This window comes from Pleurodeles waltl, chromosome 3_2, assembly GCF_031143425.1.
Source record: "Pleurodeles waltl isolate 20211129_DDA chromosome 3_2, aPleWal1.hap1.20221129, whole genome shotgun sequence".
NCBI lineage: Eukaryota > Metazoa > Chordata > Amphibia > Caudata > Salamandridae > Pleurodeles > Pleurodeles waltl.
Genome location: NC_090441.1, coordinates 186,338,666 through 186,366,650, shown reverse-complemented (window position 1 = coordinate 186,366,650; position 27,985 = coordinate 186,338,666). Strand labels below are relative to the sequence as shown.

Below are 27,985 nucleotides of genomic sequence, written 5' to 3'. Positions count from 1 at the left end.
GGCATCCTACTCTGTCTTCTTGTGTGATCTCAGGTTCCGCTTGCGGGGTGGTTGATCTTCAGCAGGAGGTGGGGTTCTGGTGGCCTTTCGTGGTGTGGGGGCCTCCTGTCCACTTGCGCCGGCGGAGGTGGTAGGCTGTTCGTCGTCCGGGCTGGTGACAGGGGCCCTTTGGGGTGCCACATGGTCCCGCAATGTGGTGACTATCTGGTTGAGGGCCAGGACGATGGTCCCCATTGCGGTACCGATGTGCCGGAGTTCGTCTCTGAACCCCATGTACCGTTCCTCCTGCTGTGCCTGGATCTCCTGGAACCTGGCCAGTACCGTCGCCATCGTCTCCTGGGAGCGGTGGTATGCTCCCATGATGGTGGTGAGGGCCTCTTGGAGAATGGGTTCCCTGGGCCGGTCAACCCCCTCTCGCACAGCAGCCCTCCCAGTTGCCCTGTTTCCCCGGGCCTCTGTCCCCTGGACGGTGTGCCCACTACCACTGCCCCCAGGTCCCTGTTGTTGTTGGGGTGGTGGGTCAGCCTGGGTGCCCTGTAGTGGCGGACACACCGCTGCTTGACCTGTCCTGGAGACAGAAGCATGGGCCCGCTGGGTGGGAGCTGTGCTGGTATTCCCAGAGGGGGTTGGGTCTGTTGCGGCCTGTGTCTGTGTGTGGGGAACCGACTGTCCAGAGGTCCCCGATGGTCCGGGCTGGTCATCAGGTTCCAGGTCGACAGAGCTGCTGTCATCACTGTGGGCCTGTTTTGGGGGCGGGATGGACAAATCTGGACCCTCCTGGCCGGTGTGTTGGCGTTCGGGCCCTGCAGGGGTAAAAGAGTATGGTTATTGCTTCTGTGTGTACCATGGCGTGCGATTTGTGGGTGCCCTTGTCCCCCAGTGCTGGCATTCCCTTGTGGGAGGAGTTGTGAGGGTGGTTTGGGGGGGGGAATGGGTTTGTGCAGTGGTCATGCTTGGGTGATGGGTGTCCATGGTTTGTGTTGGCATTCAGGGATTGGTGTTGTGTTGGGTGGGTTGTGCTGGTGAGACATTGGCAGGGAGGAAGTGTGCTGGAGGGTTGGGGGTGAGGGTGGGGGTGCGGGTTGGCATGCTGGTGGTTGGGGGGGGTGAAGTATTTGGGATTAGACTTACCAGAGTCCATTCCTCCGCCTACTCCAGCGAGGCCCGCAGGATGCAGGATGTTCAAGACCTCTTGCTCCCATGATGTGAATTCGGGTGGAGTGGGTGGGGGTCCGCCGCCAGTCTTCTGCACAGCAATGTTGTGTCTTGACACCATCGACCGCACCTTCCCCCGTAGGTCGTTCCAGCACTTTCGGATGTCTTCCCGGTTTCTGGGATGCTGTCCCACAGCGTTGACCCTGTTGACGATCCTTTGCCATAGCTCCGCCTTCCTGGCTATTGTGGTGTGCTGCACCTGTGTGCCGAATAGCTGGGGCTCTACCCTGATTATTTCCTCCACCATGACCCTGAGTTCTTGGTCCGAGAACCTGGGGTGTCTTTGGGGTGCCATGGGGTGGTGTGGGGTGGTGTTTGTGGTGATGAGTGTGGTGTGTGTGGTGGTGTGTGGTGTTTTGTGCGTGGATGTAGTGTGGGTGATGATGTTGTGTTCCTCTGTGTGTTGGGGTTTGCGATAGCTGTGCTCTCTCTCTTTCTCTCTCTCTCTCTCTCGCCTTCTCTCAGAATTTCTAGTAGTGGGGGTTTGTGGGTGATGTGGGTGTGTGTTTTATAGTTGATTGGATGTATGGGTGTGGTGTGTGTATGTGTATCAGGTGTGTGTATTTCGAATTGTCCAATGTGGCTGTGTTTTGTAATGGTGTGTGTATTTTGACCGCGGCGGTGTGTACCGCCAATGGAATACCGCGGTTGAAAGACCGCCGCGTGGATTCGTGGGTCGTAATGGCATGGGCGTGTTCGTGTTGGCGTGACGGTGGAGGTTTGGTCATCTCCAGTTTATCGCTGACCGCTGATAAGGCGGCCTTCCGTGGATGTCGGGTTTTTGGCGGTTTGGAAGTTGTGGGTCAGAATGACCGTGGCGGTTTACCGCGGCCGCGGCGGTAGAATGGTGGACTTCTGACCGGCGGTAAGAGCCTTTTACCGCCGAGGTCAGAATGACCCCCTATATGTTGTAGATGTAGAATTATTTTACTTAGCTGATAGAGTCAACATTCGAAGATAAGTCTGTGGTACACAAAATCCTTCTATTTTAAGGGGTTGCATTTCTCATGTAACATAAACAGTTCTCTAACACTTAAGCACAGCAGTATATGGTTACAGGTGCTCACGGCCATGTTGAGATTGAGGCATCTTGAATTTCAAATGCAACAGTGTGTCTTTGCTGTAGAACATTTATGAACTACAGATGCAGTGCCTGGTTCAGACATGGCCGCCTAAGTGGCTGGCCATGCCTGGTCTAAGTTTTGTAGAGGGACAAGGCTTGAGTTGCATCACATTGTAATCACAAGCAAAAGCTGCATTGCTTATTTTAATTTTTGAGTGTGTGCATCCTTTGAATGTTAAATAACAAACTTTATTCCTCTTAGCCTATTATTTGTGGGACTGGGTGAACAAAGCATTTATATGAGAGCTTTGCATATTGCTTGTACCACGCAACGTGGTACACTCATGAAGCAAACCTCTTAAATCAGATGTTTGAAGCCACACAACATCACTTTGTGTGTCTTTGAATGGCATAAAAAATCTGGAGTAATGAAACGCAGCACAAATCATTGTTGCATTACTTTGTGCGAAGGAGATGTTCCATGGGCATTGTGTGGGTGCTCCCACATTTGCGCCGTTTTTGCGTCAAAAAATGACGCAAATACAGCGCTAAAAAAGTATAAATATGGGCCATTGTATGTAGTCGTTTATTGAAACTATAGAATAAAATGCTATTACTGCTAGAAACCATAGCCTGCAAGGAGATACAGATGGACCTCTTTGGAGATTGTTGAGTTTCAATGACAGGAGGACTCCAGGAAAGTTTTAAAGATTTTATTATCTCATCTCACGCCTGATGCAGGACACAGCTCTAATCGACTGGTCCCATTGGAGGTCTCGCGGCAACGGCCCCTCTTGCATCCCATCCACGTCACCAGAGCACTGAAGGAAATGTTAAGGAAGCAGCAGTGATCTTTCACAACAGCACTACAGCACTACACTTCCTACCCCCTATACTATCAATAAATGGGATAAGAGAACAAAACCGTGGTGAAAAGGATTACGAGGGGAAGAATATTGAAAAGTGAAAACATAAACAGTAAGTGGTTATTAATAGACAGCATAACATAGAAAATACCTGTCCTGCCAAGTTTCTCAGGTCCATACATGATGTGCTGCTCCAGTCCAGGTTTTTTCTTTGCATTCTGGGACTCGTAGTCTTGTTTATTCCATTATGAAACAGGATGATACGTCCCAGAATTTTAAAGGGAAATAAAATATGGACTGAGGCAGCACATCACGCATGGACCTGGGAAACTTGGCAGCTATGAAATACATATAATGTACAATTGACTGTATGTTTGACAATTACTCTTCCATTCACAAATAAAACCCTCTACTCTCTTCGGTTTAACAAAGGCTCTTCCTTTACTTACTAAGTTACAAACGCCCCTCATCACTCTATTAAAGTGTTCCACGCTGCCATTATCTTCAGAATGGTATAAAGATGTGGTTTTATGCTTAATCTCATTCCTATTTACAAAGTATTGAAATACTCCTCATGGCATAAGTTTAAAATTTTACTTCGCTTTTTTGTTTGTTCTTTAAAGCAAGTTTCACCTTGTCCAGCTGCAGCTTGAGCTCGCAGGCCTGGGATATGTTTTAAAATGCTGCTTAGGTGCATATGACAATGTGGGGCATATTTATACTCTGTTTGCGCCAGATTTGCATCATTTATTTTACGCAAATCCGGCGCAAACTTAACTCCATATTTATACTTTGGTGCTAGACCAAATTTATGGAGTTTGAATATTTTTTTTACCGTGGAAACCTACCATGCGTTAATGAGATGCAAGGTAGGCATCCAGGGAAAAAAATGACTCTAAGGCCTTTGCGCCTTATTTATACTCCCGTGCACAAATGACGCACAGGAGGGGGAGGGCCTTAAAAAATTACTCTAAATTAGTTTAGAGTCATTTTTTAACACCTAGGTCAGGGCAGGCGTTAAGGGACCTGTGGGCTCATTTCCATGGTCTCCAACCATGGAAGCAGTCCACAGCTGCCCTTCCCTGCCCCCAGGGACACCCCCTGGCACCCTCGCCCAACCCTGGAGGACACCCATGGATGGGAGGACCCATCTATGGTAAATAGAGGTAAGTATTTTTATTTCATTTTGTAAAGTGGCATAGGGGGGCCTAACTTGGGGGCCCCCTACATGTAATTGTGCCCAATGGCCATGCCCAGGGGACAGAAGTCCCCTGGGCTTGGCCATTGGGCATGGGGGCATGACTCCGGTCTTTGCTAAGACAGGAGTCATTTCCATGGGGGTTGTGCATCAAAAAATGACACTAGTCAGGTTTGAGTCAATATTTTTGACTCTAACCTGACTTGCACCATTCTTTGTTGCACCACTCCCAGTCTTCCCATCGCCTCCGCTGCCCGGTTAGAGTAATTTATTTTGCCGTTAACCAGGCTGCAGTGCCAGCTAATGTCATTCCATAAATAAGGCGCCCGGCCGGCATGTTGGCATGTTAGCCGGCGGTAAACTTTTTGACACAAATCTGCGCTAGCACTGATTTGCGTCAAAAAGTATAAATATGGGCCTAAGTTCTGCAGGCCCGCTAGTGGCATTTCATTTAAAGGTCCTGGGTGCATGTAGTACCATATACTATCTTCTAAGTAAATTACATATGCCAATCAGGTGTGAACCAATTGTACTATGTTTTAGGGAGAGAGCACAAGCACATTAGCACTGGTTGAAAGTGGCAAAGTGAGTCCTAGTGCCAACAAAACGAATTTCAGAAAACAGGCAGGATCAACAGGAGAGATGAAGGCAAAATGTTTGGGGGGTGATTCTACAGAGCAGGCCAAGTCCAACAAACATCCATAGATTATAAACCAATGCACATATACAGAAACATGGATATTTTAGTACCAACAGTGTGCATATCTTCGGCTGTTTAAACCTAATTACTAAAATTCCTTTAGCTTTTAACCCGTGTACCTGTCAATCCGCACACCTATTGCACAGGCAGTCATTTCTGACAGCATTTAGAATCACTCAAAAACTATCTAATTTACATTTTTATCCACATTTAAAAATACATACGGAAAGAAAATAGATAGCTTTCTCTCTGTATTTATTTGTAAAAATTGGTAAAAATGGAAAACAGGGAGCCTTAAAGGTGACTGAACACTTCTACGGATTCTGGCATTTTACGAAGGTAGTTGGCGTTCTTTCTTAGGGGGAAGTTCATCACATCTAAATGCAATGAGACACAACATGGCAGTCATCTTGGAACGGTCTAACTGTGTTAAACAATATAAAAAAAGAGAAATCTAAGATGGCCACCAACAGTACTGGCTTTATACAAGCCAATTCGCTTTAGTATCCCAAGGGGCCCTTTATGGATGTTGTAGGAAAATGGCTCCCTGTTGCAGTGACCCCCCACCTTTTGCCTGATGTTGATGCTGACTTTTCTGAGAAGTGTGCTGGGACCCCGCTAACCAGGCTCCAGCATCAGTGTTCTTTCACTTAAAATGTACCATTGTTTCCACAACTGGCCCACCCCTGGCACACAGATACGTCCCTTGTAAAAGGTAACAGTGGTACCAAGGGCCCTGTGTCCAGGGAAGGTTCCTAAGGGCTGCAGCATGTGTTGTGCCACTCTAAGGGACCCCTCACCTAACACATGTACACTGCCATTGCAGATTGTGTGTGTTAGTGGAGAGAAAAGGCAAAGTCGACATGGCATCCCCCTCAGGTTGCCATGCCCACAAAATACTGCCTGTGGCATAGGTAAGTCGCCCCTCAAATAGGCCTTACAGCCCTAAGGCAGGGTGCACTATACCACAGGTGAGGGCAGAGCTGCATGAGCAATATGTCCCTACAGTGTCTAAGTCTATTCTTAGACATTGTAAGTACAGTGTAGCCATATCAAGTATATGGTCTGGGAGTTAAAACAAACTCCACAGCTCCACAATGGCTACACTGGATACTGGGAAGTTTGGTATCAAACTTCTCAGAATAATAAACCCACACTGATGCCAGTGTTGGATTTATTACAAAATGCACACAGAGGGCATCTTAGAAAATGCCCCCTGTAATTTACCCAATCCTTCAGTGCAGAACTGACTGGTCAGTGCCAGCCTGCCACTGAGACGAGTTTCTGCCCCCATGGGGTGAGAGCCTTTGTGCTCTCTGAGGACAGAAACAAAGCCTGCACTGGGTGGAGGTGCTTCTCACCTCCCTCTGCAGGAACTGTAACACCTGGCGGTGAGCCTCAAAGGCTTATGCCTTTTGTTACAGCGCCCCAGGGCATCCCAGCTAGTGGAGATGCCCGCCCCTCCGGCCACTGCCCCCACTTTTGGTGACAAGGCTGGAGGAGATTATGAGAAAAACAAGGAGGAGTCACCCACCAGTCAGGACAACCCCTAAAGTGTCCAGAGCTGAGGTGACCCCTGCCTTTAGAAATCCCCCATCTTGAGATTGGAGGATTCCCCCAATAGAATTAGGGATGTGCCCCTCTCCCCTCAGGGAGGAGGCACAAAGAGGGTGTAGCCACCCTCCAGGACAGTAGCCATTGGCTACTGCCCTCCTGACCTAAACACACCCCTAAATCTAGTATTTAGGGGCACCCCAGAACCCAGGAAATCAGATTCCTGCAACCTGAAACAAGAAGAAGGACTGCTGACCTGAAAACCCTGAAGAGACGACGGAGAAAACAACTGCTTTGGCCCCAGCCCTACCGGCCTGTCTCCTGACTCGAAGAAAACTGCAACAGCGACGCATCCGACAGGGACCAGCGACCTCTGAAGCCTCAGAGGACTGCCCTGGTCCTAAGGACCAAGAAACTCCTGTGAACAGCGGCTCTGCTCAACAACAGCAACATCTTTTGCAACAAAGAAACAACTTTTAAAGAACTCACTCTTCCCGCCGGAAGCGTGAGACTTCACCCTCTGCACCCGACGTCCCCGGCTCGAGCTCCAGAGAACCAATACCACAGGGAGGACTCCCAGGCGACTGCGACCTCATGAGTAGCCCAAGACGACCCACCTGGACCCCCACAGCGACGTATGCAGATAGAATCCAGAGGCTCCCCCTGACCGCGACTGCCTGTAACAAGGAACCCAACGCCTGGACCAAGCAGTGCACCCGCAGTCCCCAGGACCAGAAGGAACCGAACCTTAGTGCCGGAGTGACCGCCATGCGACCCTCTGCCTAGCCCAGTTGGTGGCTGGCCCAAGAAGCCCCCCCTGTGCCCTGCCTGCACCGCTAGGGTGACCCCCGGGTCCCTCCATTGAATCCTATACAAAACCCGACGGCAGCTTTGCACACTGCACCCGGCCGCCCCTGTGCCGCTGAGGGTGTGTTTTGTGTGCCTACTTGTGTCCCCCCAAGTGCTCCACAAAACCCCCCTGGTCTGACGCAGGTACTTACCTGTAGGCAGACTGGAACCGGAGCACCCCTGTTCTTCATAGGCACCTATGTGTTTTGGGCACCTCTTTGTCCTCTGCACCTGACCGGCCCTGAGCTGCTGGTGTGGTAACTTTGGGGGTTGCCTTGAACCCCCGACGGTGGGCTGCCTATGCCCAGGAACTTAGAATTGTAAGTTCCTAACTTACCTATGTGGAGTACCTTGCATTTTATGTATGTACTTCAAATCTTGAACTTGTGGTTCTAAAAATAAATTAAGAAAGTATATTTTTCTATATAAAATCTATTGGCCTGGAGTTAAGTCTTTGAGTGTGTGTTCCTCATTTATTGCCTGTGAGTGTACAACAAATGCTTAACACTACTCTCTGATAAGCCTACTGCTCGACCACACTACCACAAAATAGAGCATTAGAAGTATCTAATTTTGCCACTATCTTACCTGTAAGGGGAATCCTTGGACACTGTGCACACAACCTCTTACTTTGAGATAGGATATACAGAGCCAGCTTCCTACAGATGTTTAGTGTGTTTTCCCACACATTATCACACATGTTCTTCCCCCAGGGCCCTGGTGTTCAGGCAGCTGTTCGCCTCCCGAAATCTCATGGGATTTCAGAAGACACATGCCAACGGCCATCTAGGTTTAGGGTGCGATATAAATACTGTACCCAAACTACAAGGCAGTGCTTGGCTTTGCCCCTGTCGAGAGAAAACTGACCTCTCTATCGTCCAGCTCTTCTGGAGGCCTACGTGCAGTACCAAATCAGAAACCGTCCACGAATCCTGCTTACCTGCCACACGGTAAGGTCCTTTGCTGACTTCCCTCTCTCTCAAGCTCTCCAGACTTTGGAAAACCTGCAAGAAAAGGCAAAAGAAGCCAGGTTAAGTATGAAGACCACAACTAAGATGTTAGTGCACTCACTATCTTAAAGACTGAGAGAGGCATCTTCCTACCGGATAACAATACTGTAATTTTCTTGGAAGTGCAAAGACTGGCACATTCATAGAGAGCTTTGAGATGCGCATAGTGCTACAGATTCTGGATCAGTGATTTCACGCGCTTTTGCACACTGTTTATAGGATAACTTGCCTAAGGCACAAAGAGTGACTTACAGTGTATAATGATGCTGTTGTGTGCAAGTGACTTACAAGTTATGATGAAGCTATTGTGTACAAGAGTGCTCACAACTCTGGACCCAGATAGGAGCAAGACAACTCTCAGCTACAAGTTTGCAATTGGACTGCATTCCATGCTGTAACAGAATACACCTGGTGTACGTGGGCATAGTGTATCATGTTATACAATATGTAATGAACGTAAGGAGACTAAACCACATGTTGTAGTGATACATTCCTTGTTGCTGTTTTAGTACAGATGTTTACACCACCACGGCAGACGAAATCCAGGACCCGTGAAGAGTTAAACAGGCAACAGACTCTTCTAGAGACCCCGTAGCAGACTCTGAAGACGCAGGTCTCTTTCTTTGTTAGTTTATCCCAACGCCCCTTCCCTTCTGGGGCATCACCTGATTCGGGGTTTCTTTTCCCTCTATCGGAGGCTTCACCAGGAAGGAGTGGAGGATGAACAGAAGAAGGCCCCTTTGGCATCACTAACCCAAAGAGGCAGGGCTAAAGCTGCCCTCTGTCCTGCCAACTTTTCCTCTCCGCTGCCAAATAGCTAATCCTTCCTAAGTGTTTAGCAGTTACCATCCATTGTCCTTTCCTGGGCCCAGAGACAGGCCGTTGTTCTCTGAACCAGAGTCATTAACTCTCTGAACCAGAGTCATAAACTCGCCCAGCCAAGGATATGTATTCCAATTTTGGGGGAGTGATAGGAAATAGTACTGATTGCCCCACCTACTCTGACTTGGAATAGGCTGCTAGATGAGCCTAAGAATGAAGTCAAAAGAGATAGTGTAAAAGCTGCCATTTCTTCTGCCAACTGTTTCTGTCCGCTAGATAGCTAATCTGGGTTAGGTCATCAGAAGTTAACCCTCATTAACATTTCCTGGGCTCAGACTCTCCCAACCAAGGATTTGCATTCCAGTTCTGGAGGTGTGATGAGTGGCTGAACTGGCTTGAGGCCCGATCTGGCTTGGGCAGTCTCAAGTATATTTTTACACAGTTACCTTTCTGCTTAGGTTATCAAAACTCTGATTTTACCATTATACCAGATTTTGAAAACTAAACAGGAAATAACTTTGAAGCATTTTTCTAGTCCTTTCCTGAATGGAGGTGGAATATAAAGATATGACTCCCACCTAAACCTAAACAGGTTAGCCTGTCCAACATAGAGAAAAGGCTTTGGCCCTGATTTATACTTTTTGGTGCAAACTGCACTAACACAGATTTGCACCGTAAAGTTTAGCACTTGTTTTCACCAATTCTGAGCACCAGCTGGGCACCATATTTATGGAATGGTGCAAGCCGGTGCAAAGGGTAGGCTACAGTAAAATAAAATTACGTTATCCGGGTGGGGATGGCGGTTTCTGATGCAAAGCCATCCATACCACATGACTCAGGTCTTAAAAAAGACAGGAGTCATGCCCACCATCCCAAGGGCCAGCACAGGGGACCATGGTCCCCTGGGCATGGCCATTGCACCCAGTGCCATGTATGGGGGCCATTTCAGGGCCCCTAATGGCACTTAAAAAACATAAATACTTACCTGTACTTACCTATACTTACCTGGGATGGGGTCCCCCATCCTCCGCTGTCCCTCTGGTGTTGGTGGGGGTGTCACTGGGGACTGGGGAGGGCACCTGTGGGCTTATTCCATGGTGTTCCACCATGGAAATAGGCCCACAGGTCCCCTAACGCCTGACCTGACCCAGGCGTTAAATAATGACGCACAGCAAGCTTTTCACCATTATTTGACTCCTCCTCCCCCATGTGTAATTGAAGCATGGGGAGGATAAATATGGCGCTAAGGCCATAGAGTCATTTTTTTCACCGGAACGCCTACTTTGCATCTCATTTACGCAAAGTAGGTTTCCACGTCCAAAAAATGACTTTAACTCCTTAGATTTGGCGCTAGACGGGTCTAGCGCCAAAGTATAAATATGGAGTTAGCTTTACACCGAATTTGCATCAAACAAATTATGCAAATTTGGAGCAAAACAAGTATATATATATATATATAATAATATGCCCCTTTGTGTTTTATTTAACTATGAGTGCACAATAACCCAATATATACTGCATCCTATTTTTATAAAGTGTGCACTGCTAAACAGTAATAAAGTGCCCGTGCTTCCCCTCTAAAACATGTGCTTCCCCTTGGAACCCCCCAATTGGCCAATTTAGCTTCCCCATGAACGAAATCACATCCATAGTATAGACTTCATCAATGCAGAGGTCTAAGGGGAAACATGCCATTTTCACACCCTGGGGTATATTTAAAAGTGGAAAACACTGGTGGCAGTGATAGAACCGCCAGTCCACAGTGTGTGTCTGGAGAAGAGGCAGTAATTCAACAGTTACTTTAAAGCCAAGAGAGAGAGAAAATGATAGGATCAACAATTTCTGAAAAACCCAAACAGGGAACAATCCTTTTTTTAAACAAGCTAATTTACATTATTGCCCAGGAAAAGTGTAGGAAGGAGGAAATGTATAAATATATACAGTCAAACAATGGTGTAAAAGGATGTTCCTACGCATGCTGAGGCGCAGTGCATTGTTTGTATACACTCTACACAGTGTTGGTATTATTATACACAAACGTTGTACATTAGTAGCAGAATGTAAGTGAATACCAAATAAATTGTAAGTTACGATGATGCACACCTTAATGGCGGTGTAGGTTACAAATGTTTGAGGAAGATTTACAAAAATGATCATGCACGCTGTGCACTGCAAAACAGCTTTCTGCCACTGGGGTGCTTGCAGCCATGTAATATTACAGGTCTTAGTCACGCCTTTCTTGTAATTTGACGCCATCTAGTGGGGACACTCTTTAGCTACTGTCCTGCCACTCCCACATTGATGTATCCACCACACTCCTGTGCCTGCCCACATCCGCATGTTTTGCACAGTGCTTATATAGGTGCGCACAAACTCGGGCATCATTTACAAGCCCCTAGCAGCACACACTGCATCACCAAACTGTTATTTTTTTTAACGCACCGGTGGAGCAGTTTGCCCGCACATATTTACAAGGCCATGCACAGCCACCTTGCGTGGCTTTTCCTGGCCTTGTAAATATGGCCCACTTTCACACACAACTCTGTGTGAAAGGGGCACTCCATGGGTGTTGCTGAGGGTGTTCCCACGCAACACCTGTGTAATATAATACATTCCCAGATTTAAAATGCTGGGAATGTGTCAGGTTCTTACACCAACTAATAGGGTGGCATTAAAGTGACACAACGGAAAGAAACAAGATTATTTCTCCCCGTTTTTTCTCTGCATTCTGCAGCACACATAGAAAGAGGAAAACACCATTAATGATTGTTGATGTGCAGGAAGGTTTACCTTTCTGCACATCAACAGCAATCCCTGCAACCCAGGCACCCTTGCACCATGACTCAAGGGTGCCTGCATTGGTGCTAGGCAGCAGTTTGTGCGCCAGCGCAGAGGAAAGTAAAGGGATGCGTTGTATTTCTGTAAATACAACGCATCCCTGCGACTTTCAAAATAATGCAGTGTGGCGCAGCAGCTGGCTTGCATCTCCACACTGCGTCACCTCTTTGTAAATGAGCCCCTCAGTTGCCCTGGTGGAAGTGCGCTTTAATGAATGGGGCTATGCACTTTTCTTTAGACTGCGCAATCAGTTATTGAGTAAATGTTCTGTGCATATAGTAGGCATCCATGGTAATGATTTCTCTTGCTAGTGCCCCCTAGGCCCATAATGGGATGCAAGGTAGGCATTCCCGTGCAAAAAATGACTCTCTGGCCTTAACGCCATATTTATATTCCCATGCAAAAATGGAGCACGGGAGGAGGGGTCAAAAAATGGTGCAAAGCTTGCTTTGCCCCATTTTTTAATGCCTGGGTCAGGGCAGGCGTTAGGAGGCCTTTGGGCCTATTTCCATGGTGAAACACCATGAAATAAGCCCACATGTGCTCTCCCTAGGCCCCAGGGACACCCACACCAGAGGGACAGTGGAGGAAGGAGGACCCCATCCCAGGTAAGTACAGGTAAGTGTTTTATTTTATTTTTTAAAGTGCCATAGGGGGCCCTGAAATGGACCCCCATACATGGCACAGGGTGCAATGGCCATGCCCAGGGGATCCTGGGCCCCTGTGCTGGCCATTGCGGTGGTGGGCATGACTCCTGTCTTTTCTAAGACAGGAGTCATGTGGTATGGATGGTTTTGCGTCATAAAATGACTCAACGCAGGTTAGAGTCCTTTTTTTTTTACTCTAACCTGCCTAACGTCATTTTTTGGTGCAAAACCCCCTTCTTTCATACCGCCAGCCACACACGACTAACGTAATTATTTTTTACACTTGCCTACTCTGCACCGGTTTGCACCATTCCAAAAATATGGTGCCCGGCTGGTGCACAGAAATAGTGCAAGCCGGTGCAAAACTTTTTGGTGCAAAACTGCGTTGGTGCAGTTTTGCCCCAAAAAGTAGAAATCAGGGCCTTAGTCCCTCCTCCCCGGAGTGCCCAACGTGGCTGCGCTTCCTTCCCGTTCCTGAGGGTGGGCTCTCCTTTAGCCCCCCGCCCCCCCCCCCGCGCAATACTGGGGTCCAGAGAGCTGCTGCGGGTCCGTGTGAGCTCCGGGTCAACGAACTGGTTTACTTCTGAAGTGCTTTACATATGAAGTGTCCTTTGTCGACTCTAGGCTGTTTTATCTAAGAGTAAGTTTGAACCGCTTTATCTGTGACGTAGTTTCCATTGAGAGCTTTATCTGTGCTGCAGGTATTTGCATTTGAGGCGATCTTAGTTTTGAGTGGTTTATCCCCCGAACAGCTTTAATATAACAAAGCGTAGGTGAAGTGCTCGTGCAATGAAGTGATACCCCCAAGGGGCACTTCTGCCTGTGACGTGCTTTATCTCCGACCCCCCGCCTCCTACACCCCTCTCTCGCCCCTGAACTCACTCGAAGCTTCTGTCCTCAGGGGCACAGCAGGCCTCCCCCGGTCTGCTGTGAGGCTTGGGCTGAGTTAGCTGACCGTGTCAATGCGCCTGCTGCAGAAATACATGTCCTACTCATTATAGGTAACATGTATGGTACCTCTGCCTGTCAGCCGTTTGATGGCGGTGACATTACTGCCCCTGGTTTGAGCATTAGTGACACCTTTTGTTACATGGCATGGGGGGGGGGGGTAGCCCAGGAATTAGAATGTTCTCGAAAACACATTCTAATTGTTCTTACTGGGCAGTGGCAAGGAGTACCAATGAATTATCAGGGCCGGAGGACCAGGGCAGGAGGACCAGAGCCACGAGGACCGTGGGCAGGAGAACCAGGGGGCAGGAGGACCGGGAATATGAGGACCGGGGGCAGGAGATTCAGGGGACAGGATGATTAGGGGACAGAAGAACTTAGGGGCAGGAAGACCAGGGAGCAGGATAAATATGGCCAGGAGAACCAGGGGACAGGAGGGCTCATGAGTGGAAATGCCAGGGCAGGAGGACCAAGGGACATGTTGGATCAGGGCAGGGGGGTCTGGAAGCAGGAGGACCAGGGCAGGAGGCCCAGGGTAGGAGGACCAGCGGACATGAGGTCCAGGGGACAGGAGGACCAGGGCAGGGGGGTCAGGAAGCAGGAGAAGCAGAGGGCAGGAGGACTGGGATGTAGGAGGACCAGGACAAGAGGCCCAGGGGGCATGTTGGACCAGGGCAGGAGGCCCAGCGGACAGGAGGGCCAGGGTAGGAGGCCCAGGGGAAATGTTGGACCAGGGCAGGCGGATCAGGATGCAGGAGGACCAGGGCAGGAGGCCTAGGGGACAGGAGGACCAGGGTAGGAGGCCAAGGGGACATGTTGGACCAGGGCAGGAGGCCCAGGGGACAGGAGGGCCAGGACAGGAGGCCCAGGGTACATGTTGGACCAGGGCAGGAGGCCCAGCAGACAGGAGGGCCAGGGTAGGAGGCCCACGGGACATGTTGGACCAGGGCAGGGGGATCAGGAAGCAGGAGGACCAGGGCAGGAGGCCCAGGGGACAGGATGGCCAGGGTAGGAGGACCAGGGGACATGTTGGACCAGGGCAGTGGGGTCAGAAAGCAGGAGAAGCAGAGGGCAGGAGGACTGGGATGTAGGAGGACCAGGACAAGAGGCCCAGGGGAAATGTTGGACCAGGGCAGGAGGCCCAGCGGACAGGAGGGCCAGGGTAGGAGGCCCAGGGGACATGTTGGACCAGGGCAGGCGGATCAGGATGCAGGAGGACCAGGACAGGAGGCCTAGGGGACAGGAGGACCAGGGTAGGAGGCCAAGGGGACATGATGGACCAGGGCAGGAGGCCCAGGGGACAGGAGGGCCAGGGCAGGAGGCCCAGGGGACATGTTGGACCAGGGCAGGAGGCCCAGCAGACAGGAGTGCCAGGGTAGGAGGCCCACGCGACATGTTGGACCAGGGCAGGGGGATCAGGGCAGGGGGATCAGGAAGCAGGAGGACCAGGGCAGGAGGCCCAGGGGACATGTTGGACCAGGGCAGTGGGGTCAGAAAGCAGGAGAAGCAGATGGCAGGGGGACTGGGATGCAGGAGGAGCAGGACAGGAGGCCCAGGGGACATGTTGGACCAGGGCAGGAGGCCCAGCGGACAGGAGGGCCAGGATAGGAGGCCGAGGGGACATGTTGGACCAGGGCAGGCGGATCAGGATGCAGGAGGACCAGGGCAGGAGGCCTAGGGGACAGGAGGACTAGGGCAGGAGGCCCAGGGGACAGGAGGGCAAGGGTAGGAGGCCCAGGGGACATGTTGGACCAGGGCAGGAGGCCCAGCGGACAGGAGGACCAGGACAGGAGGCCCAGGGGACATGTTGGACAAGGGCAGGCTGATCAGGATGCAGGAGGACCAGGGCAGGAGGCCTAGGGCACAGGAGGACCAGGGCAGGAGGCCCAGGGTAGGAGGCCAAGGGGACATGTTGGAGCAGGGCAGGAGGACTGGGATGCAGGAGGCCCAGGGGACAGGAGGCCCAGGGCAGGAGTCCCAGGGGACAGGAGGCCCAGGGCAGGAGGACTAGCAGCAGGATAACTAAGAGGCAGGAGGACCAGGAGCCAGGAGGACCAGAGGCCAAGAGGACCAGGGGCAGACTGCTTTGGCTGTCAGGGTCAAGATGAGCCCTGTCCTGGACCTCAACCTCAAAGGGGTCTTAGCTTAGAGATTTGTTTGTTGTCCTTCGATAGCGCCAGCCTTGTAGCTGGTCCCTCAACAGCGGGGTGCGCCCCCCATCACTGGGGCAGAGACCATCCTTGGACAGGTGTGCCTGAGCTCTCATCCAAGGGTTGTGAGGGACAGACGGAGCCAGATCAGACCTAGAGCGATGTTGTCTTCTGTCCAGGCATTCACCTCTAGGAGCTAGGTCTTCTAAGTGCTTCAATTCCATAAAGCGCTTCATCTTTTCAGTGCGCTGCCTCTGAAGTGGTTTATATCACCGTGTCCTTCGTCGGCACCTGATGCGATCTGTGGACACAATGCGCTGGTTGGTGATAAGGACAGAGTGGGCGCTTGTGAACACACACTGATTGTGGTGTGATACACAACAATGATGTGCTTGTTAATTACCAACCCTCTGTCCTCGGTGTACAATGGGCCGCCCCTCTTAGGAGAGGCACGGAGATTGGCATTTTTGCAAAGTTCTTGATTATTAAACTTCACAACTTTTGAAAACTTTTGTTCGCTTGAGACTTACTTTCTTCTACATGATGAGATTATTTTCTCTACAAAGCGAAATCATTTTCACTCAAATCAAACACCTAAGCTGGACAATGTAGCAGATTTTTGATAAATAAGTTTACATTTTGCGAAGTTTTCTGTGCATAAAGGGAAGAGTTTCAGAATGTGTATCTGCAGCTTTGCCCAGGAGGCAGGTATCTCTGCACGGCAGCACCGCACAGCAGAGAGTGCTGGTTTCTGCAAAGTATGTCTTTTGCACAAGGCTCACGTGTGACACAGACTGTAGCAAAAGTCACAATTTTCATACCGATGAAGCAAAGTGCAAAACTTTGCAATGTTCACAAGGTTGAGATATTTGGCACGGAGCTTTCTGAACGTTGCACAGAAACTATCCAATTTTGTACACTCTAAAATTCTATGCCCCCCCATCACACTTGCCACGTCTGTCTTGTCCCGCGGATCGAATGCCTCAGACTGTGAATCACCCTGAGGTTGAGTGAGGAGTAAGGCACCTAGTCATGACTACTCGAATTTAAGAAGCCGAGGATACAGAGAAATATTCCCACCTCAAAACCACTGCCAGTAGCACCCTGAAGTCAGATGTAAACAGTACACCCAGCAGACTCCAGCAACGACAACCCTAGATTGACCCAAGAAACCATCATGGGTTTCATCTTCTCCTCAAGCACCAACCTCTCATACCAACAGCAGCTGGACTGAGGCCACTGAGCACCCATCACCTTCAGCTTACTCCAGCCCATCGGGGACCGCCAAGACCAGGCAAGCAAAGTTTAGAATGCACACCAACAAATCACTCCAAGGAAACCAACGCCAAGGTAAACCCCCTGTGTCTCAGATACCCACATCAGCTCCTTGGCCTCTGCGCTCACCTGCACCCTGCAGACAGTAGGCACCGGTGGTCATCTCAAACTACGCTCACCCAAACCCAACCCAACGTACTGTGGTAAACGCAGGAGCTTAGACTGAGCCAATGACCCCTCAGTAGATGGGGTAGCTTGAAAGTGAGACCTAAAAAACCTAAGTTGACCCAGAATAGCAACTGTGCGTCCTAGAGGAACCTCCTTCCAGAGTCCGTAGCAGCCTCGTACACCATCACCATCGGAGAACTGAAACAGAGGGCCCTATCATCCTGATGTTGGGTGACCCAGGCGAAGACAGCTCATATCCACTAGTCACCCTGTTGGAGACACCAATCACACATCTCTTCCTTGTCGGTAGGCTCCCTGTAGGCAACTCATGGAAATTACCAGCCATTCCACCGATACCCTGTGGTAGATACGCTAAGAAGTGGTTGACCTTGAAGGCTATCGTCTTTCAACCAAGGAAGCTTCACACCTGACAGACACAAGACATAGGTGTCCTCTCTGTGGGATGCGCTGTCCTTTGCAAGTGCCAATATTGATATTGATCTGTAAACTTGCCCATCTAGTGCCACCTCTGATGCTTTAAACTTTTCAGAATTTGCTGCTTGCCCAACTGTTACATCTTGCTGACTGTAATCACTTACAACAATTTGGGCCTCATTTACCGGGCCCTTGTGCCACTGTAGTGTCGCTTTTAGCGATGCTCCGTTGGCGCAATGCCCTGTGCCATACTTACAAGGCAGCATTAAGCCACTTTTCGTGGCTTAATGCTGCCTTATAAATACGTCCCTTTACGTGTATTACTTAGCGTGAAAGGGGTATGCAATGGGTGTTGCTGTGGGCGTTCCTCCACAACACCCATTGCATTTTGATGTTGGCCCAGATTTACGATGGCGCAACAAGGAGAAATACTTTTATTTCTCCTTGTTTTTGCTTTTTCTATGTGTGCTGCATTCTGCAGCACACATAGAAAGAGCAAAACACCAAGAATGATTGTTTATGTGCAGGAAGGTGTTCCTTCCTGCACATAAACATTCAATAATTACTATTTGCTACTTCTATGTATGCCGCATTCTGCAGCACACATAGAAGTAACAAATCACCATTGTAGATTGTTTATGTGCAGTAGGGGCACCTTTCAGCACATAAACAATCATTCCCTGCAACGCAGGCACCCTTCCACTATGGTGCAAAGGGGCCTGCATTGGCGCTAGGCAGCTAACTTTAGTGCCAGCTCTAGGGAAAACACAGGGTGCGGCATATTGTTTTAAATATAGTGCATCCCTGAGTTTCAAGAACTCTTCAAGGTGCTCAAGCAATGCATTTATTCCACTCATCAACAAACCCTCAAGCACCAGAAGGAAAAGTGCATGGTCATTGACAACAAGGTAACAAGCAGCTGAATTAGACTGCACCTAAACAGGGCCGGCTTTAGGTGCGTGCGACTGGTGCACTTGGAGTGGAGGAGGATGTAGGAATCACGCAGTAATCCTGGTTCGTTTTCTTCGTCTTTATTTCAATGTTGGTGGTACAACATCATATATAACCCCCAGCAACATATCAAGCCTCCATCTCTGCTCAGCTCCTCACTGCTTCTCTCCTCTCCACTTCTGGAACCCTAGGATCCTAAGATTCTACCCTCTCAACATTCCCTCTGAGGCATGATCCTACACATCTTCCCCCTTATGAATTACAACAATTATAACCACAATTAAATTACAATAATCGGAAAGAAAAAAAAGTATGATGAGTTGAAATGGAAAGAAATAAAAACAAGAATAAACATATAATATACTCCTAAGCAATACATTCTTAAACATGCAACAGTGTATAATTCCCACCACATATAGGGGGTTATTCTAACTTTGGAGGAGGTGTTAATCCGTCCCAAAAGTGACGGAAAAGTGACGGATTTACCACCAGCCGTATTACGAGTCCATTATATCCTATGGAACTCGTAATACGGCTGGTGGTATATCCATCACTTTACCGTCACTTTTGGGACGGATTAACACTCCTCCAAAGTTAGAATAACCCCCATAATCTCCACCACTGGCCCATCGCAAGATGTACATCATTATAGTTGGTGCAGATTGCATGGAATTGTGTGTATAACCATTACTTCTGTTTGAAAATGCACAGATTCCCCGTACTCCATTCTCTTCCATCTTCCAACTTGACTACAGAATTCTTTACAGAAATTACTTTTTGTGGCATGTGAAATTTTCTGTCACCCTTCCTTACCATTCCTATCTTCTTAACTGCTACGAGATCCCCACACTTCACTTCAGTAAATTTAACACCTTTTCTTCTATCGTAACTCATTTTATTCCTTTTCTGAGAACACATGACTCTTGTCTGTAACTTCTCCTGATCCACACACACTTGCCGTTTCTCACTGATCCACCAGGGAGATTCCTTAGTACCCGGCTCTCTCCCTTTAAGAGCAATGAAAGGTGACACACCTGTCACAGAATGAGGTGTAACCCTGTGCGCCCATAACATATTGTTCAGCTCATGTTTCCAGTTCAATCCATTAGCTAAGGACAATTGAATATTCCCCATTATGATTCTGTTCACCCTTTCTACTAGACCATTAGCATGCAGACGACCTAACGCAACTTTCTCATGTTTTATCCTCAACCCATCTAGAAACGTGGTCATGGCGACAGAAACCAATTGTACACCGTTGTCCGTTACCAACATTTTCGGAACCCCTTCCTCTAAAAATGAATCTCTAAGAAACTCAATTACTTTGTCTGTAGTAATTTGCTCAGTGCACTTAATACGGAACCATTTACTGTAATAATCCACAAGGACCATGAGGAAGCGATTATTTTTTCCTAATCTTACAATTGGCCCCACTAAATCCAAGGCTAGCTTCTCCCATGGTGCCTTGGGAAATTGCAATTCACCTAAGGGAGGTTCCCTCACAATCTTCGACTTGTCACTGTTCCTACATGCTTGGCACTCTTCAACCACCTTCTCTACATCCCTGTCCATCCCAGGCCACCAGTAAAATTGCCGCAACCTTCTTTTAGTTGCACTCTTACCCAAATGTCCCTCATGCACAATTGTTACCAATCTTCTCCTCAATTTTAACGGTGGTACTATTCTATTCCTTCTCAAAATCTTTTCTCCTTGTAGATTTAGTTCATCTTTTACTGCCAAAAAATTCTTCAAATCTTCCTCCTCCCAGAAGTTTTGATCCATCACAAGCTTTTTTAACTTATTATATTCTGAGTCATCTTTCACAGCTTCATCCCATTCCTCCTTACTTAAAGCCAGTTCTCCATCAATGAAGAAGGCCTCCAATTGCACACTGCACATTTCATCATTTCCATCTCCACACCCCTCAATAGGTAGTCTTGACAGGCAATCTGCAACCACATTCTTCTTTCCCTTCACATATTCTACCTTAAAATTGAATTCCATAACAGCTAACAACCATCTGGAAATCCTGGGAGTTAAACTACCTTCCAACCCTCGATCACACTTAAAAATTTGCAATGAGGGTTTGTGATCAGTTCTTAGAGTGAAGGGTAACCCCCATAAATAATACTTAAAATGGTTAATTCCCCAACAACAAGCCAAAGTTTCTTTTTCTATGGCAGAATATGTCCGTTCCGCCCCTTGCAATCTCCGCGAAGCAAAACCAATGATTTTTCCATCATCATCTTCAATCTGAATTAAAACTGCCCCCAATCCCACATTACTGGCATCCGTAAATATAATTGTCTTCCTCATCACATTAAAATGACCTAAAGTTGGAGATCCAGCAATGGACACCTTAATCTGTTCAAATGCCTTTGCACAATCTTCATTCCATTCAAACACTGCTCCTTTTTTCAGTAAGATCCTCATGGGTTCTACGCGTTCCGCAAAATTGTATACAAATTTTGAGCAATATTCTTCTAGCCCTAAAAATGACTTCAACTGATCTTTACTAGTAGGACATGGGGCATCTCTAATTGCCTCCACTATGCTTCTCTTTGGTTTAATGCCATCAGCTGAAATCTCATGTCCCAAGTAATTCACACTACTTTTCCTTAGTTGACATTTCTCTTTTTTTACCGTCAATCAATGATCTTCTATCCTCTTCAACACTATCCACAGTAACTCATCATGATGCTCCAGTGACTTTCCTATTACAATTACATCATCTTGGAAACATAAGACATTATCCAGGTTTCTAAAAATATTCTGCATTATCCGTTGGAAGACAGCAGAAGCTGATGCCAAACCGAAAGGCATCCTACAATACCTATATGCCCCAAGAGGTGTTACAAAAGAAGTCAGAGGTCTAGATTCTGGATGTAAATTGACCCGGTGATATGCAGCTGACATGTCCAATACACTAAATACCCTTCCACTACTCATTACGCTCAACATCTCATTAATATTGGAAGGGGCTGTCTATCCACCCATATATTCTTATTGAGATCTCTCAAATCGATGCACAACCGCACCTTGTTCCCATCCTTGGGTGCCAAAACTATTGGTGCCAACCACTCAGACGACTCAATTGGCTCTATTATTTTTTGTTGAAGAAGTTTATCTAATTCATGTCGTAATGGTTCTCTCATCAAAAAGGGGACTGGTCTTACTTTATGTACTATGGGGATCGCATGGCTTTTCAAAATTATACGGTGTGTAAATCCCTTCAATTTTCCAAGTTTGTCAGTGAAAACCTTCGAAAACTTAGACATTAAGGGGGTGATCCAAGCGGGAACCGCCAGAAGACCGTACCGCGGTCAAAAGACCGCAGCGGTCATTCTGGGTTTCCCACTGGGCTGGCGGGCGACCGCCAAAAGGCCGCCCGCCAGCCCAGTGGGAAACACCCTTCCACGAGGAAGCCGGCTCCGAATGGAGCCGGCGGAATGGAAGGGGTGCGACGGGTGCAGTAGCACCCGTCGCGAATTTCAGTGTCTGCCGAAATTCTAAGTGGGGCCCTCTTACGGGGGCCCCTGCAGTGCCCATGCCATTGGCATGGGCACTGCAGGGGCCCCCAGGGGCCCCACGACACCCCATACCGCCATCCTGTTCCTGGCGGCCGAAACCGCCAGGAACAGGATGGCGGTATGGGGGTCGGAATCCCCATGGCGGCGCAGCAAGCTGCGCCGCCATGGAGGATTCCCCTGGGCAGCGGAAAGCCGGCGGGAGACCGCCGAGTTTCCGTTTCTGGCCACGGCTGTACCGCCGCGGTCAGAATGCCCAAAGGAGCACCGCCAGCCTGTTGGCAGTGCTCCCGCGGACCACGGCCCTGGCGGTTTTTACCGCCAGGGTCAGAATGACCGCCATAATGTCTTCATCTTGGCCTTGAACACGGGAGAAGAATTTATGACGCTCAAACACTGTGCTCAGTTTGGGAGTGAAATGTTTTTCTAGCATCAGCAATGACATTTCATAGACATTAGTAGGATGACCATCCCCAGTGCCTAAAGGTATTTCAGGAAGGTCATGATAAATTCTTCTGCCCTCCGCTCCAAGATGGTGAAGCAGTATTGCTTGTTTCCTAACAGGGGTATATCTATCCCCCGCAATGGCCAACAAATATGTGGAAAACATATTTCGCCACAGTTTCCACGATATTGAAGGCTCGCCAGGTACAGGTAGGAAACACGGTGGTGAAGACATATTTTGTTCTGCCATCCTGAAGGAGGAAAAAACAAAAAACTACAATAATGTACTAAAATAATAAATTAAAGTAAGAAGTTAAAATAATAATCTAAAATAATAATTTAACATAACAACACTTTAGTACAAATGCTCACATTAGTTCATAATATAATTCTTTTCCAGCACTATGTGCAAACAATAGTCCTTTTTTTGTTTCTACTATTGTTTTTTTTTGTCCAGTAGTCCTTTTACAATGTTCACTATTCTATTTCATCCAATCGGTGTAGCCTCGTCTACCACAGTCAAGCTGAATCCCACGAAAGAGGAAGCTGGCTGGTAAAACTGTGTTCCAAAAATAGTAAGGCAAGCGTATTTAATTTTCCATGTCTTTTCTTTTCTCAAATAAGGCACATCAGTAGCACAAAATATGTCCGTGCAGCAGACGCGCTCAAATGCTGTGCTCGGTCCGGTGCACGTGTGCTCAACACGCGCACTGGCAGCACACGCGCTCAAACGCTGTGCTTGGTGCGGTGCGCGTGTGCTCAACACGTGCACTGTTTGTGCTTAAATTGAATCCGTTCTACGCGTCTGTTATACACGCGCGCCGCTTCTCAGCTACAAGACAGTTTTCTTTGAAAATAACCAAAATCCACTTGGTTACGCCGCACGAAATCAACAACCAAGAGATTTTTTTAAATTAATATAATTATATTAGTCGTATTTAACTCCAAAGTTCCCACTTCAGATTGAAACATACAAGTTGAACAAATAGTATTAACACCGTTAGAAGTCTTTCCTTTCGATTATTGCTGCATCAAATGACAAGAAGAACTTACTTTCAGGAAGCAGATACTTGTTTACAGTCATTAATAAAAGTCTTGCTTGGTTGAAAGTGATTGAAGATATCCAGGGGTTGATTGAAGATATCCAGGGGTTGGGGGTTATAGGTAATTTCTGCCCCCTGCGCAGAACAACCCTCGTCGCCAAATTATGTAGGAATCACGCAGTAATCCTGGTTCGTTTTCTTCGTCTTTATTTCAATGTTGGTGGTACAACATCATATATAACCCCCAGCAACATATCAAGCCTCCATCTCTGCTCAGCTCCTCACTGCTTCTCTCCTCTCCACTTCTGGAACCCTAGGATCCTAAGATTCTACCCTCTCAACATTCCCTCTGAGGCATGATCCTACAGAGGGGGCACTGTCCTCAAAAGCATCTGTTGCAGAGTTCCCTCAGGTAGCAATATAAATGTCAAGATAACTCTTGTGATCAGTGTTCCTGCTAGAGCAAGAGATGGAGTTTTGTCTGGTGGCAGTTTTGAATCGCCATAACGTAGCTTAGAAGGTAATGTGCCTGCTGCAAAGAACAGATCCCTATTTTATGTGGCTAGCTGAGGGCATTAGTAAAGCCAGCCTCTAACAGTGCTTCAAAACAAATGAAATGTATGTGAGAGAAGGACTATGGCGCGATGAGGGGCACTTTTGCTGGGTGGTAGTGAGGTAATCAGAGGAGGAGGTCATGGGGGTGGCGCCAAAAAAGATTGTTGCACCAGGCGCCACTAGCGCTAAAAGCCGGCCCCTGCATATAAATAACACAGAATACCAGCCATCACTCCCTAGTAAAACCTTACAATGCACCGACATGGACCTGGGTCTGCACACTCCTCGTCAATGACTTCTCCGGAGTATTCGGAGGGCCATCAATGTGGAGACCACCTCACCACAATGAAGGCCCTCAGAGGTCTATTTCAAGGTCATCTCTGTAAAAGGTGTCTATGGTCACCATTAAAGACAGCAGAAAATAAGTGCAGGATTAAATCCGCAATGGTCCTTGATGGCTTCACACATAACTTAACAAGGAGACATCCATGGGAGTCCACACTGATGCTCACCTCAGCTTCAGAATCAACACTTCAAAAAGATGAGACCACCCTGGCAACAACTCTACCTGATGCACAGGTCATCTTCCTGCTGTGTGAGGTCTGATCCTATCAGGTAATTGCAGAGGCGGGCGGCGCGGCCAAGATGCTACCGAGTAAGTCATACAACATGGAGCTCCGCAGCCCCAAGCCTGGAATTATCATCCTTGTGCCTGCTGAATTTTCCTTGACCGTGTTCTACACATTGGAAAATGTAAAATAAACAAAGTTGGACTCCCTCTGCCTTGAATCGGAGTGCCTATGGAGCAGAGAAAGGCAGCTGACGTCCAGCAGACTCGACAGGCATGGGCATATCCCAGCAGGAATCAGGGAGGAAACCTGGGAGTGCTGCACCCATACTTCCGGGACGCAAACACTGCAGGCTGGCTGTGATTTCAGTGGTCAAAACTTGAAGACGTATAGAACTGGAAGAACCCACATGAACCTGAGACCCCAGCTGTTGCCCTGCTGTGAAGGCCCTGCCCCCGAAAAAGGTATCAGCTACGCCGACCATGGGGCTAAGAGAAACGCTGCATGCAGAAAAACCACAAGTGTGGTGGTCGTTGTAGAGAGCCACCCGGGCTCTTCGATAAAATGTTGCAATGTGAGGGCAAGGGGCTGGGCTCACCACCGAGGTCATAAATAAAGTGAGTGCTGTTAACCCCGGCAGTAGCTCAGTTATACACTAAACGGCAGCAGCGTGTTTTGTTATTAGCATACCGCCGGCGCATGGCCACAAGCCTATTTGGCGATGAGGTGGACTGACCCCGCAGCGCTACATGACACGAGCCCTGTGTGTCGCTTCGGCACAAGTGCCGAAAAACAAGAAAATGCCTACCTCGGCACTCCGTTCTTCCGGCGGAGTGTGTCGCAGTCTTGCCAGCGCATGTGTGCATTTGCCCGGAGGCCGTTACCCACTCCTCCTGCTCCATGTGTCCTCACTTGGCAGCAATCCTGGGCATGTTCAGGAGCCTGCCCGCAGGCGTCTGTTCAGAGAGGTGGCACTGGTGCGCTTTGACCATGCCGGTCCGGAAGCGAGGATTTCTTCAACGCTGCCGGCAAAGAAAGGACCCCGCCCTGAGGCTGGCCTGGAGGTGCTTGCCAGGAAGAGGATGATGCGGCAACCTGATTTCCAGGCCCGGTGAGTCAGCGGTGTGGGTGGAAGGTCGGCTGCCACACATAGAGGCTGTAAAGGAAAAAAATACATGTGAATGAAAAGAAAATAACAGAAATTCATTAAAGGAGGCACGTAACTAAAAGACTATAAAGCGTTTACCTCAAGTGAGGACACCAGATACAGAAGCCCAAGTCAGCGAGGCCCCGGAATATCACTTGACAGAGCAGGAAGTGAATGGGGCGTGGATACCGCAATGAGCTCATTGCAGCAGAATTGCGAGCAGCAGCCACCACCACCTAATGTGGGAGCCCACTCCTCGGTGGCAGCGCTGTCCCCTTTCAGCCAGCTTGCAGATCCCACCAGGGCAGCACCACAATGGTGTCATTGGCTTGGCTGCCTGGACAACTACTTCTGTGCCACCAGAGAGATGGATGGTGCCATACGCAGGTCCCTTATGTTGCACATGGGTGGTGATGAACTGTACAAGCTCTTTGGAACACTCCCAAATACAGGTGAGGCTAATAACTTTGACGCTGCGGTGGTAGCACTGAATCTGTACTTTGACCCCCAGTTGAACCCTGATTATGAGTAGTTCAAAGCTCTGCCAAGCACAACAAACTAACACTGAAACAGTGGACATGTTTTACGCCAGTCTGCAGAAACTAGCAAGCACTTGCGTCGTCCTAAACCAGCACGAGGAGATCCATGTGCAAGTCATCCAGCGATGCCGTTTGAACATGTAATGGAAACTCGACAGCCTGGCGTCACGTTGGATGAGATTTTGATCCTTGCTCAGTCGCATGAACTCTCAGCTACCCAGGCAGATGCCATGGCTGCTGCGAGAGGGCAGCCGTCAACAGCATCCACTGCCACAGGACAAACAGTGGCGAAAGAGGAACAGGTTGATGCTCTACAAATACATCAATCCACCCAGCGCCCTCAGTGTGCCCAAATGCAAGGTGAGAGTGAATGCGGTAGCTGCGGATATGACCACAAGATCCCGGTTGTTTGCCCTGTGAGGGATAAAAGCTGCAATACATGCGGGAAAGTGAATGATTTTGCCAACATGTGTCACGCTGGGTGGCTGAAGCAGAAGGCGGCACAAGACAAGGCCGCCACAGTGAGGCGACTGATGCTCACGGAAGGCACAGATGCTGGTGTAGCGGGAGTAGGAAGTATGGCGTATAAAGAGGAAGATGAGGAAGACTTTTTTGTCATCTAATTCACCGGATGGAGTGTCATCTGCCGCTGAAGTTTTTTAGAATGCCATCAGAGAGACATTATCTGGCCTTGAGGGTGTGCTCAACCTCAGTGGTGCCATTTTGATTTTTTGTAAGACTTTGGAAGATCATCATTGCCAGTTAAGGGCCACGCTCCAGCAGTTGTCCGAGTCGGGTCTCACACTCCTCAAAAAGAAATGCGTCTTTTACAAGAACTCAATTGACTTCTTCGGATACATTTTCTCGTGTGAGGGGTTGCAGGTAGGCCCCAAGGAGGTGGATGCCATTCGGAGTGCTCCGATTCCGTGCACTGCCATGGAAGTTTGGAGTTTCCTTGGCATGGTGACGTACTGCGGGCCGGTTCAATCCTCATCTGGCCACATTGGCTGAGCGTCTCAGACGACTGACGATGGCTGACACTAAGTGGGACTGGAGCTCCAAAGCAGGCAAGGCATTCCAGGATGTGAAGGAGGCATTGCTAGATAAAGTGACTATACCTTATTTTCACCCCCGGAGAAAGACAGAGGTAGTGGTGGATGCTAGCCCCACTGGGCTAGGGGCAGTTCTGCTTCAGGAACAGCGTGACCAGGAGTGGGCACCGGTGGTGTATGCCAGCCGAGCCTTGTCAGCAGTAGAGGCTCAATACGCACAGGTCGAAAGGGAGGCACTGGAAAAATCCGCTGGGCCTGTCAGAACTTTCACCTGTACCTGTATGGACAAGAATCCCGGGGAGTCACAGACCACAACCCCTTGGTATTGCTGTTTGTGGGATCCTCACAGCTAGCTCCCCTGAGGACTGAGTGCCTGGCTGTCTTGCTTCAGCCTAACAGATTCCAGGTCTTCTATCGGCT

General features: G+C 48.8%; 1 long non-coding RNA gene across 1 annotated transcript in view; it reads right to left on the bottom strand.

Moving 5' to 3' along the window:
- The window catches only part of LOC138286667 (uncharacterized), a 95,172-nt gene extending 69,281 nt beyond the window's left edge, over nt 1-25,891 (bottom strand). Inside the window, exons 1-2 of the long non-coding RNA XR_011202027.1 lie at nt 25,636-25,891; nt 8,386-8,449 (exon numbers count right to left, since the gene is read on the bottom strand). This is a non-coding gene — a long non-coding RNA (uncharacterized lncRNA). The remainder of the gene's footprint in view (nt 1-8,385; nt 8,450-25,635) is intronic.
- Nucleotides 25,892-27,985: the final 2,094 nt, after the last annotated feature.